The sequence below is a fragment of the Odocoileus virginianus genome, chromosome 27 (genome assembly GCF_023699985.2).
Source record: "Odocoileus virginianus isolate 20LAN1187 ecotype Illinois chromosome 27, Ovbor_1.2, whole genome shotgun sequence".
Taxonomy (NCBI): domain Eukaryota; kingdom Metazoa; phylum Chordata; class Mammalia; order Artiodactyla; family Cervidae; genus Odocoileus; species Odocoileus virginianus.
Genome location: NC_069700.1, coordinates 9,587,538 through 9,602,467, shown reverse-complemented (window position 1 = coordinate 9,602,467; position 14,930 = coordinate 9,587,538). Strand labels below are relative to the sequence as shown.

The window sequence follows — 14,930 nt, the reverse complement described above, 5'->3', positions numbered from 1 at the left end:
AAAGAAATAATTCACAGTAAGTGTTTCTAATTATTTCAGCTAAATATTTATAGTACTTGAATGATAATATTTGTTGTTTCTGTCATTTAGATTTTATAGATAACTTTTGGACAGACACACTTCTTTTCTGTTGGAGTGTCTATACTTCTACACATACATTGCAGATTACTGAAACAATACTGGCCCTTCAGCTACAGACAGTAAAACTCTCCTTTATCTTTAGTTTACTGAGGGCCTCTCTGATAATCTCTCTATGGCCTTATGGAGATGCTAGTGCTAATGAATGGTTTAATAGGGAAAAATGTTAGTGAGTAAAACTGTTAAATTTGAAGCATGAATTGTAAATTCAACTTGGTTGCCCTAATGATAATGTCCATAAAGTGCTTCCAGTATTCTGAAGTCAGTGCCAAATATTTTACTTATATATATGTAATATATGCAGTGCTGCTTAGTCACTTCAGTCATGTCCAACTCTATGGAATATAGCCTGCTAGGTTCCTCTGTCAGTGGGATTTTCCAAGCAAGATTACTGGAGTGAGTTGCCACTTCCTTCTCTCTCTGTATATATAAAATATATGATAATATTTTAAACATATAACTCTAGAGCTTTGCACATATTTTATATATATACACATATATAATTTTTACTTACACATATTTTTTCCCAACTACTATGTGAGTGTTTTAATGCCCATTTTACAGACGAATTTGTAACCATTATGCATCACAACATATAATAATAATTTAAATATACTATATCCATAGTGTTTTTATTTAAAATACACAAGTCTGCAGCTTCACACATATTTCATATATATGTATATACATATGCACATATATGTGTATATATATATATATATATATATATATATATATGGAGCTTCCAGGTGGCCCTAGTAGTAAAGAACCCGCCTGCCAATGCAGAAGACATAAGAGACTGGGTCAGGACCATCCCCTGGAGGAGGGCATGGCAACCTACTGCAGTATTCTTGCTTGGAGAATCTCATAGACAGAGGAGCCTGGCAGGCTATATAGTCCATAGGGTTGCAAAGAGTCAGACATGACTGAATACACACACACACACACACACACACACACACACACACACACACACATTTTCTTTTGTTCATTCAACAGATACTTATTTATTGAATATCTATGTGCCAGGCTGCCGTGCTAAGCTCATGGGGAGGGTGGAACGAGGCGGTACCAACCCCCCACCTCTTGCCTTTAAGAAACTCAACAGTGTTCTGGGAGTGGTGAACTTGCCTAAGACACAAGTACAAGAAAATATAATAATTGCTTTAATAGGAGTAGGTACAAGGTGTTATTGGGCATGAATTTGAGCAAATTCTGGGAGACAGTGGAGGACAGAGGATTCAGCAAATTTTTAGTAAATGCCTATAATGTATGCAGCATTGTGTTGAAATAGGATAAAAGCATGGGCAAGAACTTACACAGTTGTGCCTTCCTGGAACTTACTAATTGTTTAGGGAAACAACCATTCATCAATGAATTTAACAGCTTACTGAATTAGTAAAAATTAATTAATTAAATTAATTAAAAATTTAAAAAGTAAAATGACAAATGTAATCAGTGTAACCAAGGAGAGAGTGATTCTGTAAAGTATGTAGCAAGGGCTACTGGTACTGATCCCTGATCCTGGGAAAGATTGAAGGCAAAAGGAGAAGGGGGTGGCAGTGGATGAGATGGTTAGATGGCATGACCAACTCAATGGACATGAATCTGAACAAATTCTGGGAGATAGTGGAGGATAGAGGAGACTGGTGTGCTACGGTGCCTGGGGTCTCAAAGAGTCAGGATGACTTAGCAACTAAACAATAACAAGGGGGTAGTGAGCTGGCCGAGGAGGTGAGGAAAGGCACCCCTGAGGAGAAAAGGACTGAGCCAAAGGACGGAAGAGCACATGGTTATTTGGTGAAGAATATGTGTGATTTGAGGGGACGTCTCAGCAAGGAAGAGGACATGTGCAAAGACCCTGAGGTCTAGGAGAGCAAGGTACTTCCCAGGAATTAAAAGTAAGCCAGGAAAGCTGCATGTAGGCTGGAAAATAATGCAAGGGCTGGACCACCCTGGGCCCTGGGGGCCATGGTCAGAATCCAAGCTCAGTAGAAAGCCATTGCCATGCTTTAGGCAGGCTCTGAGGATGGGCTGTAGGGTGGTGGGGTGGGAGCAAGGAGACCACCTGAGAGGCCAGATGAATCGTGATGGTGGGCAGCCTGGAGTAGAGGTGGTGGTCAGGGGAGAAGGGGAGGGTGGCAGATTCAATGACTGGATGGTTGGATATGGGGTATAGTTTGAAAAAGGAAGATGTTAACGTTCCGCCGGTACCATTGCTAAGGAAACACAGGAGAGGGCAGAATCCGCTCTGCTTGGATCTCCAGGAGACGTCAGGGAAGAATGAAGAAGTCATCAAAAGGGATTGAGATTGGAGGTTGGCCTTTGAAGAATGAGTAGGCATTTTCTAGTTGGCAAGAGGGAAAAGGTATGATAGTCCGAGGGCGGGGCATGTGCAAAGGCCCAGGGGCATAACTAGAATAGCACAAGCAAGTAACTGCAAATGTTCATAGGTACGAAAGGGAAATTAATATGACCCGTAAATAACTGTGTTGGTTTTTTGATACGCTCGTCTCTATTTTGTGCACAGTCATCGTAAGACCTGTAGTAGGTAGAATTTGTACATAGGTTAAAATGTTTAAATGTTTTATTTTTATTCCATAGGCATAATGTACAGAAATTCCTGTCTTTATTTCCATATTTTAAATGAGGAATTCACATATGGCTCTTGATTTTATTATCTGCCTTCTTTCTAATCAAATTTAGTCATCTAGTCATTTGGGTAGAACTTAAGAGTTTAGGTTTTTCCTTAATGTTTTGGCATCTGGATTAGGGATTGATTGACATTTTAAATTTATTGAAATAACTATGAATTTACTTCTGATGGAAATAGGAACATGTTGATTTTGATTTTGCTTGGAAACTAAAATCAAAGGACAATCCAATCCAAAAAGAGTTAGTAATGCTAAAACTTAGGTGACATATCAACTCTGGGGAAAAATAAGGTGATGTTGAATTAATGCTTGACGTGTTTATAGTAAGAGTGTTGATAGTCAGATCAGTTTTGGAGAAATCTATAGCACTGAAATTATGAGCATGGCTTGTGTGAAAAATAGTGGCTTAAAATACTGCCTTTCTCATCTGTTAGCCATACAAATGCCCTGTTTTCTTGTCAATAACAGGTAATAACGATTTTTCACTACTTCACAGGGTGTGGTGAAGTGGCGTGCCAGGAATATAGTCAGTGTTCAATAAATGTCCATGATGACTTTGATGATCACTGATTCCAGGCTTCACCTGAGTCATCAACAGAGAGGCACTGTTGAGTTTTGAAAGTGAAAGTCAGGCTGCTATGTAAATACATATATTGAACTTGCTTACCTCTGTGGTTAGAAAAAAAATCTCGGAGAGCATCAGATTCAGTAATGTTTATGACATTTTCTGCAGAAGAATTGTTTCTCATTTCTCTGAAGTTTTGAGATCAATAGGCAGAGAAGGAGGGGAAGGAAAAGAGTGTTTTGATGGCGTTGTTCCTAAGGTCAGGAGATGCGGTGGGAAACAATCTCAACCCTCTCAACCCCGGAGATGAGGACCTGCCATGGGTCTGCTTGCTGAGCTTTTGGCATTCTGAATTAAGAACTGTGGGATGTGTGTGTGTGTGTGTGTGTGTGTGTGTGTGTGTGTGTGTGAAAGAGAGAGGGCGAGAGAGATTATGCAAATATGTTTCTCTTTTCTGAGAATTCAGCTAATGTGAATGAAGACCGCAGAAAACGGCCTAACTCAGTGGGAATGTTGTTTTTATAATTACAGGTCTAGGCTTTTCACATTGACTTTCTCTACTGCCTGCCCTTCTGCTCAAGCAAATTCTGTCTGAGAAGATCTGATGGGAAGGAACTGACTGCTTAGAATTCTCCATTGTGATGAAAGCACATGGTACAGGTAAATATCTCTGACATCTTTAACCAAAAATAGCTCTCATTTAATTGTAAAAGATCCAAGGGAGTCGTGGGCATGTTTACATACCTATTCCTGTGCACACTCACACACAGACACAAAATATAAACATACATCTGTAGATTCATGTGTTCTCCACCTCTGTATTCTTTCCATCTCTTTATAAAAATGGAACTCTTCCTTTTTTGTGGGAAAGAAATTAACTTCTACTTATTTTGAGATCATCAACTAGGATGATGACGAGCCATTAATAAGAAACGGGATAACTGGCAATTGTGTTTATAAATTCAGCTACAGAGACCATGTCCTATCAGATGGTCTAAGGGAGCAATGCAATATATGCTGTTATATAATCTTTTTGATCCTTTTCACAGTGCAGTGATGCACATCTTTTCATAGCAAGTTATTTATCTATAATATGATTTTAGTGGTTATACAGTATACCATTGAATACGTATCCTAAAGTAATTTAATTGATCCCCTCTAGTGGGACATTTATTTCTCTTTTTTTTTTTTTGGTCTTTATGCTACCAAGAATGTTCTTATGGCTTTATGTTAGTTGCCATTATTGATGGTTTCCTTGGGATAGTTCCTTAGGGGTAAATTTCTGAATTTAAGCATTTTCAAGTTTTAAGACTCTTGACACATGTTGCCAAATTACTTTCCAATAAAGTCATACCAGTTTATATTTCCAGAGGTGCAGTGTAGGAGAGACCTACTTCCATAAAATTTTGCTAGTGCCCAGAATTTTGAAAAAAGGAAGAATATTTGCCAGTTGATTATGAGAACCAGTGTCTTTCCACATGCTGGGTTATTTTGGGTGGGGTGGGCGTGGGGCAGTGCATTATTTGTAAATCATACCATTTTGAAGGATCGTTCTCTGTAGATAGTAACATGTTTGAAACTTAACGAACAGTTGACATTTGAGAAATAAGACTAAATCAAGAAGCATGAAATCATTTGAGTAATTCCAAAAGAGTAATGCTATGAGAAAATGGGTCATGATCAAAGTAAAAAAAAAAAAAAAAAAAAAGGCAAAGTATGAGAGTAACCGTAGTGTAATCCCATTCCTGTAAAATTGGTTTTTTTCCTTCTTCCTCTATTGTTTCATCCTCCTCTGGGATGCAGAAAGGGTATAGTATATTTCCGAATGGTCTTAGTTAGAATTCATGGAGTAATCCTAGTTCTGGAGAAACTGGCTGACTGAAGTCTTCATGTCAGACTGCCACTTCCCACAAAGCTCTGAAGTCTCAGAACTGCTACGACACCCGGCCAGTGGGTCCCTGGAGCAGCCCTGTGTGCGAGCAGGGCCTCGAACCCCGCTCCCGCTCCCTGGGCTGCCTTGCTCCTGAGATACAGCGAGGACCTTGGGTCAGGCCAGCTTTCTGGCCTCTTGGAGCTGCACCGAATCCCCAACCATTCAGCTCCACATATGCATGCTGCCGTGCTAGGCTCATCTTATTCCCTCAGTGGTGTTAAATAAGCTTCCTTTCACTTAAAAAAAAAAAATGCAAGAGAAGGTAGAATCAGAGACCTTCTTAGGAAGGAAGAAGGTCTTAGGAAATGTATACTTCTTAGGAAATATATACTTTATCCTTCATAAGCGCGTATGAGAAAACTGTGGAGGTGCGAATCCCTCAACCTCTGAGCCACAGCACAGGGCTGAAACGAAGAAGGGAAAAAGAGGCAGAGTGAGATCTGGCATTAAGGACTCAAACCCACGGCGACTGGTCTGGCTTCAGGAAAGCTAATGCTTTACACCGGAGACTCCGCAAGTCCTGTGTATGTACATTTGTTTTGGCCCAGGTTTCCAGTCTCATTTGCACAGCTCTGTATTTTTCAGTAAAGAGAGGAACATCTGAATTCCTAATTAAGACAGTTTAGCTTAAGAACTCCTCTTTAGTGGGCCATAAATTATTCTCCTCCAAATGATTATGAGGACGCCTAAGAAAACGAAACTTGTATTTATGCACGTACATATGTTATCCCAACAAAATTAATAAGTTCATAAAGGGAGAGGGTACAACAAATGTGTCAGCAAATATAGGTCGGGGAAGGAGTGCATCGTGTTCTGCCAGACTCCAGCGAGCGGAGGTAGCACGGCCATGCATCTCGGCAGCGGCCATATGGGAGGTTTGGTATTTGGACAGCATTCAATTCCTCCCCAATTGCAGAAGCAACAGGGACTCAGACAGAGAGGAAGAAAGGATGCTCTTGCTGTGCCTTGCTGGCTGATGTGCAGAAACGCAGGCACGTTGATTATTAGGGGCTTACGGATGAATTTCTCTAGGGAGACAGAAGAGTGGGAATATTTAACCACGTTTCACAGCAGCTTGGGTTGCCTCCATAACCAAACCGTTTTTGCAGTCGTGTGAGACACTTCCCTGCAAGGCCAGGACAAATCATTGCTGAAAACTCAATGCATAGAGTCCCCTAGGGCCTCTGGGGGTGCCTTCAGACTTCACCAGTGCAGAGCGAGAGTGCAAGTTTTGAACTGAAAGCAATTTGAAATGATGTCTTTCAATCCTGGTCTCATTTAGTCATTCATCCCTCATGTATTCATTCAAATACCTTTTTGCGGGCTACTGGGTGGTGGCGCTAGTGGGAAAGAACCCGCTTGCCAATGCAGGAGATGCAAGAGCAGTGGGTTCCATCCCTGGGTTGGGAAGATCCCCTGGAGGAGGATATGGCACTCCACTCCAGTATTCCTGCCTGGAAATCTCCATGCACAGAGGAGCCTGGCAGGCTACAGTCCATGAGGCCGCAAAGAGTTGGACATGGCTGAGTGACAGCACACGCATGCACACGCACACGGGTACTAGTAGAGTTCTAAGCACTGGAGATATGGAATGGAAGAATGTGCGCACGGGGCCTGCCCTGATGGAGCTTACAAATCTAAGGGAGATACTGTTGATGGCATCTGAACCTGGTTTGGGTTAAGAGGGGAGATGATCTGGACCATTCAAAAGGAGGCTTGGACCAGTTGCTAGTTGCTAATACCAGTGAAATAAATTCTTCCAAAGGAGAATCATTTAAGAGTTCTTTGGACTTCATCTTCAAAAGTAGCCAAAGAATCCAAGTGACAGGTTGTGCCAGAAAACCTTCTGCAGTTAGTGAAGTTAGGGTATAATGGATAATATTGGGAATACCACACATACAGTTTAGGTGATGTTGGTATAGTGGTGAGGCAACAGTGGTTGTAAAATGAAAGTAATTAACAGGTGCACACTCTGTTGGGGCAACAGGTGTTCAACCTAGAAAAATGTTTCTTAATGGATTTCTTATGATGTCGCTGTGTCTTGGGTTTAACTTTGAAACAAATTAAAAAATTGAAAAAAGAAAAGGTTTAGAGTGCATCTGAAATGAGAGACTGGAGAAACCAGTGGAGAAAGACCTGTTGATCTGGAAGGCAGAGGCAAAAAGAGCCAGAGGATAAGGACCAGCAGTGAGGCTGTGACTATTGACGGCAGGACCAGATTGGGAAATGCAGAGAGAAGACAAGTGTCAAACTTGGCTGGATGCCCAGTTGTCAGGGTCTGTAAAAATCTTGTGGCCATTGATCTCTCAGTTTCAGTTCACTTCAGTTGCTCAGTTGTGTCTGACTCTTTGTGACCCCGTAGACTGCAGCACACAAGGCTTCCCTGTCCATCACCAACTCACGGAGTTTACTCAAACTCATGTCCATTGAGTCGGTGATGCCATCCAACCATCTCGTCTCCTGTCGTCCCCTTCTCCTCCTGCCTTCAATCTTTCCCAGCATCAGGGTTTTTTCAAATGAGTCAGTTCTTCGCCTCAGGTGGCCAAATGTTGAAGCTCCAGCATCAGTCCTTCCAGTGAATATTCAGGACTGATTTCCTTTAGGATGAACTGGTTCCATCTCCTTGCAGTTCAAGGGACTCTCAAGTGTCTTTTCCAACACCACAGTTCAAAAGCATCAATTCTTCAGTGCTCAGCTTTCTTTATAGTCCAACTCTCACATCCATACATGACTACTGGAAAAACCATTGCTTTGATGAGATGGACTTTTGCTGGCAAAAAAGTCTCTCAGTGTAGGTAACAGAAGCAGTTGTTGTTTAGTCACCCAGTCGTGTCTGACTCTGTGCAGCCCCATGGACTGCAGCACACCAGGCCTCCCTGTCCCACACCATCTCCTGAAGTTTGCCCAAGTTCATGTTCATTACATCGGTGATGCCTTCCACCCATCTCATCCTCTGATGCCCTCTTCTCCTGCCCTCAATCTTTTCCAGCATCAGGGACTTTTCCAGTGAGTCATCTGTTCATATCGGGTGACCAAAATACTGAAGCTCCAGCATCAGTCCTTCCAGTGAATATTCAGGGTTTATCTCCCTTAAAATTGATTGGTTTGATCTCCTTGCTGTCCAAGGGACTTTCAGGAGTCTTCTCCATCAACACAGTTTGAAGGCATCAAGTTCTTTGATGTGTTTCTGCCTTCTTTACAGTCCAGCTCTTACAACCTGTGAGTGACCACTGGGAAGACCATAGCCTTGATTATATGGACCTTTGCCTGCAGAGTAATGTCTCTCCTTTTCAACACACTGTTTAGGTTTGTCATTGCTTTAGAAGTAGTGCACACTGTCAATAATCTGTATTTTAACAAATGGTGCAATGGGTACATTTTACTTTATGACTGTATAAACACAGTAGACAGAAGAGTGGATGGCTCACAGTGCAGGGTGGTATTTCTTTTTTTCAACTGCCACTCAGAGGAAGAACTGAGGTGGCATTGTCCCAGAACACATTGACCTTACTCTAACTTTGACTAATTATTTCCCTGTTCCCACCTTATCCAGCATCCTTAGAGAGGGAGACATGATATAATTAATTTTCCCTTCTGTGGGCAAGAGCCATTAGTTTTAGTTAACTTTACACAGGTTCAAGTTCTGGATCCAAAGAGTCTCCAGTTGTCACCTCTTGGCCTCTTTGGTTTTTCGATACCCTTCCCCTCAGCTTGTTTGTGGGATTGTGGTTCTTTTTACCTTCCTCCCTCCATTCCTGGATGCTTTTAGTGGTCTCTTAAATAATAAAATCCACTCAGAGATTTATTTTAGCTCCTTTGACCTTCAACAGGGGTTTGGTAAAGGCTGCATTTTTGGCTTTGGATTTACTATCATGGAGGGACCCTTTTTCTCTGTATTCTTCCTTCCTAGTCACCTTATTCTGGTGCTCAAACTTCTGTCATATATATGACTCAAATACTTTTGCTTTCTTTGACAAGCCCAGTTCATTTAGTTTAGTTGTCCACCCCATTCCCTAACCCAACCCACCCAGACCCCCAACACACACACTGGGATTTGCAATGTCCATTTCCATGGTCAAGAAAACCCTATGGATATTTATTAAATCTTTAAAATAGATATCTTCTCCTAAATTATCTTTTAGAATAAATATGTTCTTCCTTTCTCTATACTGGTTTCTTCCATTTGAAGGTAGTCTCCATAACCTGTAGCCAGTTTGGGGAAAGGTATTATTTTGAGACAGCCTTTCCCAATGACTCAGTGGTAAAGAATCCCCCTGCCAGTGCAGGAGATGCCAGTTTGATCCCTGGGTTGAGAAGATGCCCTGGAGAAGGAACCCACTCCAATATTCTTACCTGGGAAATTCCATGGACAGAGGAGCCAGACAGGCTACAGTCCATGGGGTCACAAAGAGTTGGACACAACTTAGCAACTTAGACAACGAAAAATTACTTTGAGCCACTTAATGATATTTTTCATGGCAAAATGAAAACGTAGAGACAAAGACTCCAGGGTACATAGTGTTTTATATGTAGGCATAGCTTTTCAAAACTATTTTGGAGTGTATTCGAGTATCTAAAATAATTTACCAGACTTCTGTATAAAGCATTTTATTCTTTCAAGAGTCTCATAAATAATATAATTTACTGTGTCAGTGTGCAAGCATTCACATAGTTCTTTTACCTTTCCTGAAATGAGGTAGAATATTTTGTCATATGACAGTGAAACACATGAGAAAATGTTTGATACCAAAGCCTACCTTTTTTTTTTTTTTTGCTTTCCGTGTTGGGATGCTAAAGTAGAATGCTGCAGAAATTTCTTCCCTTCTAATATACTAACACTGCTCTCAGTGTTGGCAAACTGTACTATCCAAAGTGTGAGTGATGACTAAACGTAAAAATATCAAAGTGTCAGTATTCAGTGGTACTTTTCGAATTACTCTCATTTTTCCTCTTAGAATTTATCAAGTGAGATGAAGCTTTTAAATATGTTTTCTAAATTCTAGACTATTACCTACTGTAGCCTTTGGTGTTAGAGTATATAGAGGTGAAAAGTGAAAGATGAAAGTGAAAGTCGTTCAGTTGTGTCCAACTCTTTGCGACCCCATGGGCTATGTAGTCCATGGAATTCTCCAGGCCAGAATGCTGGAGTGGGTGGCCTTTCCCTTCTCCAGGGGATCTTCCCAACCCAGGGATCGAACCCAGCTCTCCCACATTGCAGGCGGATTCTTTACCAGCTGAGTCACAAGGGAAGCCCTTAGAGATGGAAGGGAACATGAAAATCATTTAGACCCCTTCCCCCACTAACTCAGGACCCCCTCAAAACTCATTAGTGCCTTCATTTCACCAAGGTTCAAATACCGAGTCATTGATTGTTCATCGATTGTTAAAAGAGCCATTATCATGATAAGATTTAGAAATATATAGTATACAGACATTTGGGGAAATAATGTACTTTCTTGAGTTAGCAAGAAACGGAAGACTCATATCTCTAGAGGCCAAGCGGAATCAAGAAGGATTATGATGATCTCTTTAGATTAAATGAGAACTATATCAGTGATATTTTTTTAGATTTTTACTGTCTGAATAAAATTTGGGAAGGTTGTTTCTAGGACTTGGCAATTTACCCTGCCTCCTGTTTTCTCTTTGGGAGTACTCTTTCTTCTTTCTCATTTTTCATTTCTTTAAAGTGAGGACAACAGGTCACTGTGAGGATTATATGCATATAAACTTTTAGAACATTTTCTGTCCTGGTGCCTGGTTAAAGCATCTGCTACTGCTAATTCTCCTCTGTTGTTTCTCTGTGCTATTTCACACTCTTGGTTTTTTTTTTTTTTTTCTGGTAGAGATTTTTCTTGAGTAGCTAAAATAAATAAATATAACGGAACAAAACAAGCAACTGAGTGCTGATATCATATGCGTTATAAGCTGGGGGCACGTTTTGTTCCCCTGGCAGAGATGTGAACCTCTGAGTGCATCTATGGCTGAACTCAAGTTCAAGTGGAACGCCCTGGGTCTGGGGATCAGGGGAGCTTTGAACAAAGTACTCACTTTGTGCCTCCAAGTTTTCTATGAAATATCTGTTTCGTGAGTGGGCTACTCTCTGAGGCGTCTTCCACTTCTGAAAAAGATCGTCAGCTGACACCCTTGATGTTTTAAGGCTTTGAAGTCCCCTTAGAAAAGCACCTGTGAAAAGCCCCAGTCACCGTTTCTGTTCTCGCCGTGTGTTTGTTGTGTATGTATTGAGTGTTTTCTGGTTTTTTTTCCTCCTTCATGTTCAGGTGGAGCTAAAGAATGACCTGCTCCTCCAGTGTGGCGATGGTGATACAAAATAAAGCCAAACAAATCACTGCCTTCCAGCATCAAGGCAACCCCCTCCAGATGCCGAACCTCTTAAACGGGTATTCAGATGGCATAGGACAAGCACTTCGCTTGCCACTGAAATACAGCCATCTCTGGAGTGAAATTTGGCAGCTGTGTAACAGTCGAGCTGCAGCACTTATATGACAGTTTGGGGAAAGGAGGGAGACAGAAATAGCAGATTCCAAAATAATCCAATTAAAAGAGCCGGGAAAGCGGAGTTGGGCAACAGAAAGGGAGGATGGGATGCCCCGAAGGTGGATTATCTCTGTGGGTTAGAAAGGATAGACTTCAGGTCCAGAAGCTCAATGGTGGCCACACTCAAAAATCTCCTACACCCGCTGGAGAGGGGGCTTGTCTGCTAGGCCAGTGGGCTATAATCTTATGATTTTTCTCTCTCTATTCCCAGTGGTCTAATTATTAGGCTGTGTTGGCACTTAAATAGATCTGTCTTTTAGGGCCACCTCCTCCTTTTGCCCCCTGCATAGGATAATATCATGGTGCAGTATTTATGACACCAGAATGTACCATGCTGAACAGTTGTTATATTAAAGCACCTTTTAAATGGCTCAGGCAAAATGGTCTTGCAGATCAGAAAGGACAGCCCCCACCACCTCCAAAAAAGAAAGGACAACCCTTATATTTAATTCAAAGATCTTTGCAGTAACAGTGACTGGGAAGAAGATTCAAGAAATGGGCCTGGCAGACGAATGCAGTTGGATAAAAATGGCAACTTCTTCAGATTTTTCTAGGGGTGCAAGTTACCATTGTGATAAATATTAGAATAAGATCATGGAAGTCGTAGTAAAATTGAAAAAATTGAAAAATAGTCAACAGTGTGCACAAAACTATTTTTTTAAATTCCAGAGGATAGAATTGTCAACGTAGAAATAATCAGATCATCAGTTCATAGGACATCAGATCTCTCGAGAGGGAGATTCCAGGGAATAAAGGAAGCAGATACTAAAGGAACCAGGGAAAAGAAGAGGGAACTTTTAAAATAAAAATATATATATATATATATATATATAGGGAAAATTTTAAAGTATGCAGTTTCATTTAGAAGCACGTAAAAATCTGAGATTTTTTTTTAATCTATGAAACAGAGATAATTATACCTAACAGGTATGCTGTGATCAAGTGTGGGAATGCTTAAAAACTGTATGGTGAGTTGTAAGGCCCTCTGCATATGTTATTTTGTAAATATGTGGCATTATTATGGAGAAGCTGATAGGGAGAGTAATCCCCTGTGTGTACAAGAATAACTTAGGGGACCAACCACTTGGAGGAAAAATCTATTGTGAATAATTTAAAAATATACGTGAATTTTTTTTTTCGACTCCTCATTTTTCTGGCCCAGAAATTCTATGTTTACGGTATTTTTCTAAAAATTTTCCAGCTAGCTCTGTTAACAGAGTTGTCCACTTTCTGTTGAGCTAGAAACCACATGATTTTATAGTAAATATTGCTTCTGAGTAAACTTTGAATAACAGACTAAAAAAAAAAAAAGAATGTTGTCTTGTTTTATTTAATAATCCTCATCTCAGGAAAATCCCATGGACGGAGGAGCCTGGTAGGCTGCAGTCCATGGGGTCGCTAAGAGTCAGACACAACTGAGCAACTTCACTTTCACTTTTCACTTTTATGCATTGGAGAAGGAAATGGCAACCCACTCCAGTGTTCTTGCCTGGAGAATCCCAGGGACGGGGGAGCCTGGTGGGCTGCTGTCTATGGGGTCGCACAGAGTCGGACACGACTGAAGTGACTTAGCAGCAGCAGCAGCAGCATCTTAGAAGGTTTGGGCAGAACTAGGAGGAGGTCTGTGAGAGAGACAAGAGCTAAATAAGTAGGGTGATAAGTGATGAAGACTTTGCCATGGAAAAGGTGAAGCACAGTAAATTTCTCCACAGTCTGGGCTGGCATGCTGAAATTCCCTTTATGCAGCAGCCCATCTGTCTCATTAGCTTCTGTGTCTCTTAATCACAGACTCCATGAAGTGTCTACTTGGCTCTTTTAAAGCATTTTGTCTTAATCTGCTACAAAATTTAATGAAAGGAAATCAACTGGATTAGATGCTGTTTGTGTGTATTCCCATGCAAGTTGGGGGTGTGGAACGAGCTCTATTTATAAGTGAATATTACCATAGGGGCCAGTCTGTATGCATGTGAGTGTATTTGTATATTGCACTCATGTACACGCGTGCATTTGTGTGGATATCCACAGACACGGCACATAGGTGCATCTGCTCTATACACCTTCTGTGGAAAAGACACATTGATGTTAATTAGAAAGGATGATACCAAATAGTGAAAGTAGAATTCCTTTTAGCAGCCGTTACTATTAGAATTAAAGTGCTTGATACAACATTGTGTGCGCAGTAGAGTTTGCTTATTCATTTTTTAGAACAATAGCAGGAGTTAAATATTAACAGATTTAAGTGTCAATAAGTGTCTAAAAATAGGCATTCCCTATTGTGTGCAGGTCTTGCAATACAAACGTGTCTGCTTGCTTGGAATTCAAAATGCTTTGGATAAAGAATGTTGCAGAGTGCAATTTGTGGCAGAAAATGTGCCCTGCTTGTTTGTTTATTATTCCTGAGAATGTTTGCAGGACTGAACTATCACATGTAGAAAAGAACAGCTTTGTTTGGAAAATGCAGTAGGAGCAGTACAAGAAAATTGAATTAAGTAAAGAAACTTAGGGAGACCATCTTTGATGGATGATGCTTCTTATTTGCTCTTCATTATTCCCTGTGAAGGAATAAAAACTATGAAATTGGATTTGAAAACTGGATTAAGACAAATGGCTTCTCAGATTTTTTTTTAACCTTAACTGTTTGCAATTTTTTTTAGTAAAGCACAGAGTCACTATATAAAGAGTCTATGTTTACTACATTAGATCTTCCTAAACAGTGTGTCCTTGAGGTTTGATTTTAGGAATTAGTTTGGAAGATGCAGAGGCAGAGTGTATCTGGTAACTGTGTGATGGTATTTGTCTCTATTTATTTCATATACCTACTATTTTTATAGAGTGAGCAGTGCAGTAACAGGGAAGACAAAATGCTGTTTTTCTTAAGCAAGTCTTTCCTGTCTACCTGTCACCCCACATTTTCTTCTGCAGGTAAAATTTACAGTCTTACCATTTGACCCATCACTATACAGGTTTCCCCCACTACCCGCAAGTAGAGAGTGCCTGTGAAAAATCTTACGTAAGCTGAAATGGCTTTAAAGTGAAGAAGCTATTACCTTAGGACACATCTTGCTAACGGCTGCACAAAATAAAT

The 14,930-nt window shown here is 40.7% G+C and overlaps 1 protein-coding gene across 13 annotated transcripts in view; it reads left to right on the top strand.

The window, feature by feature from the left end:
• The window catches only part of ATXN1 (ataxin 1), a 402,928-nt gene that overhangs the window by 158,794 nt on the left and 229,204 nt on the right, over window positions 1–14,930 (top strand). For all 13 annotated transcript variants that reach the window (XM_070456167.1, XM_070456166.1, XM_070456168.1 and 10 more), the window contains one exon: window positions 3,889–4,017. The gene's annotated coding sequence lies outside the window, so the exon portion shown is untranslated. The remainder of the gene's footprint in view (window positions 1–3,888; window positions 4,018–14,930) is intronic.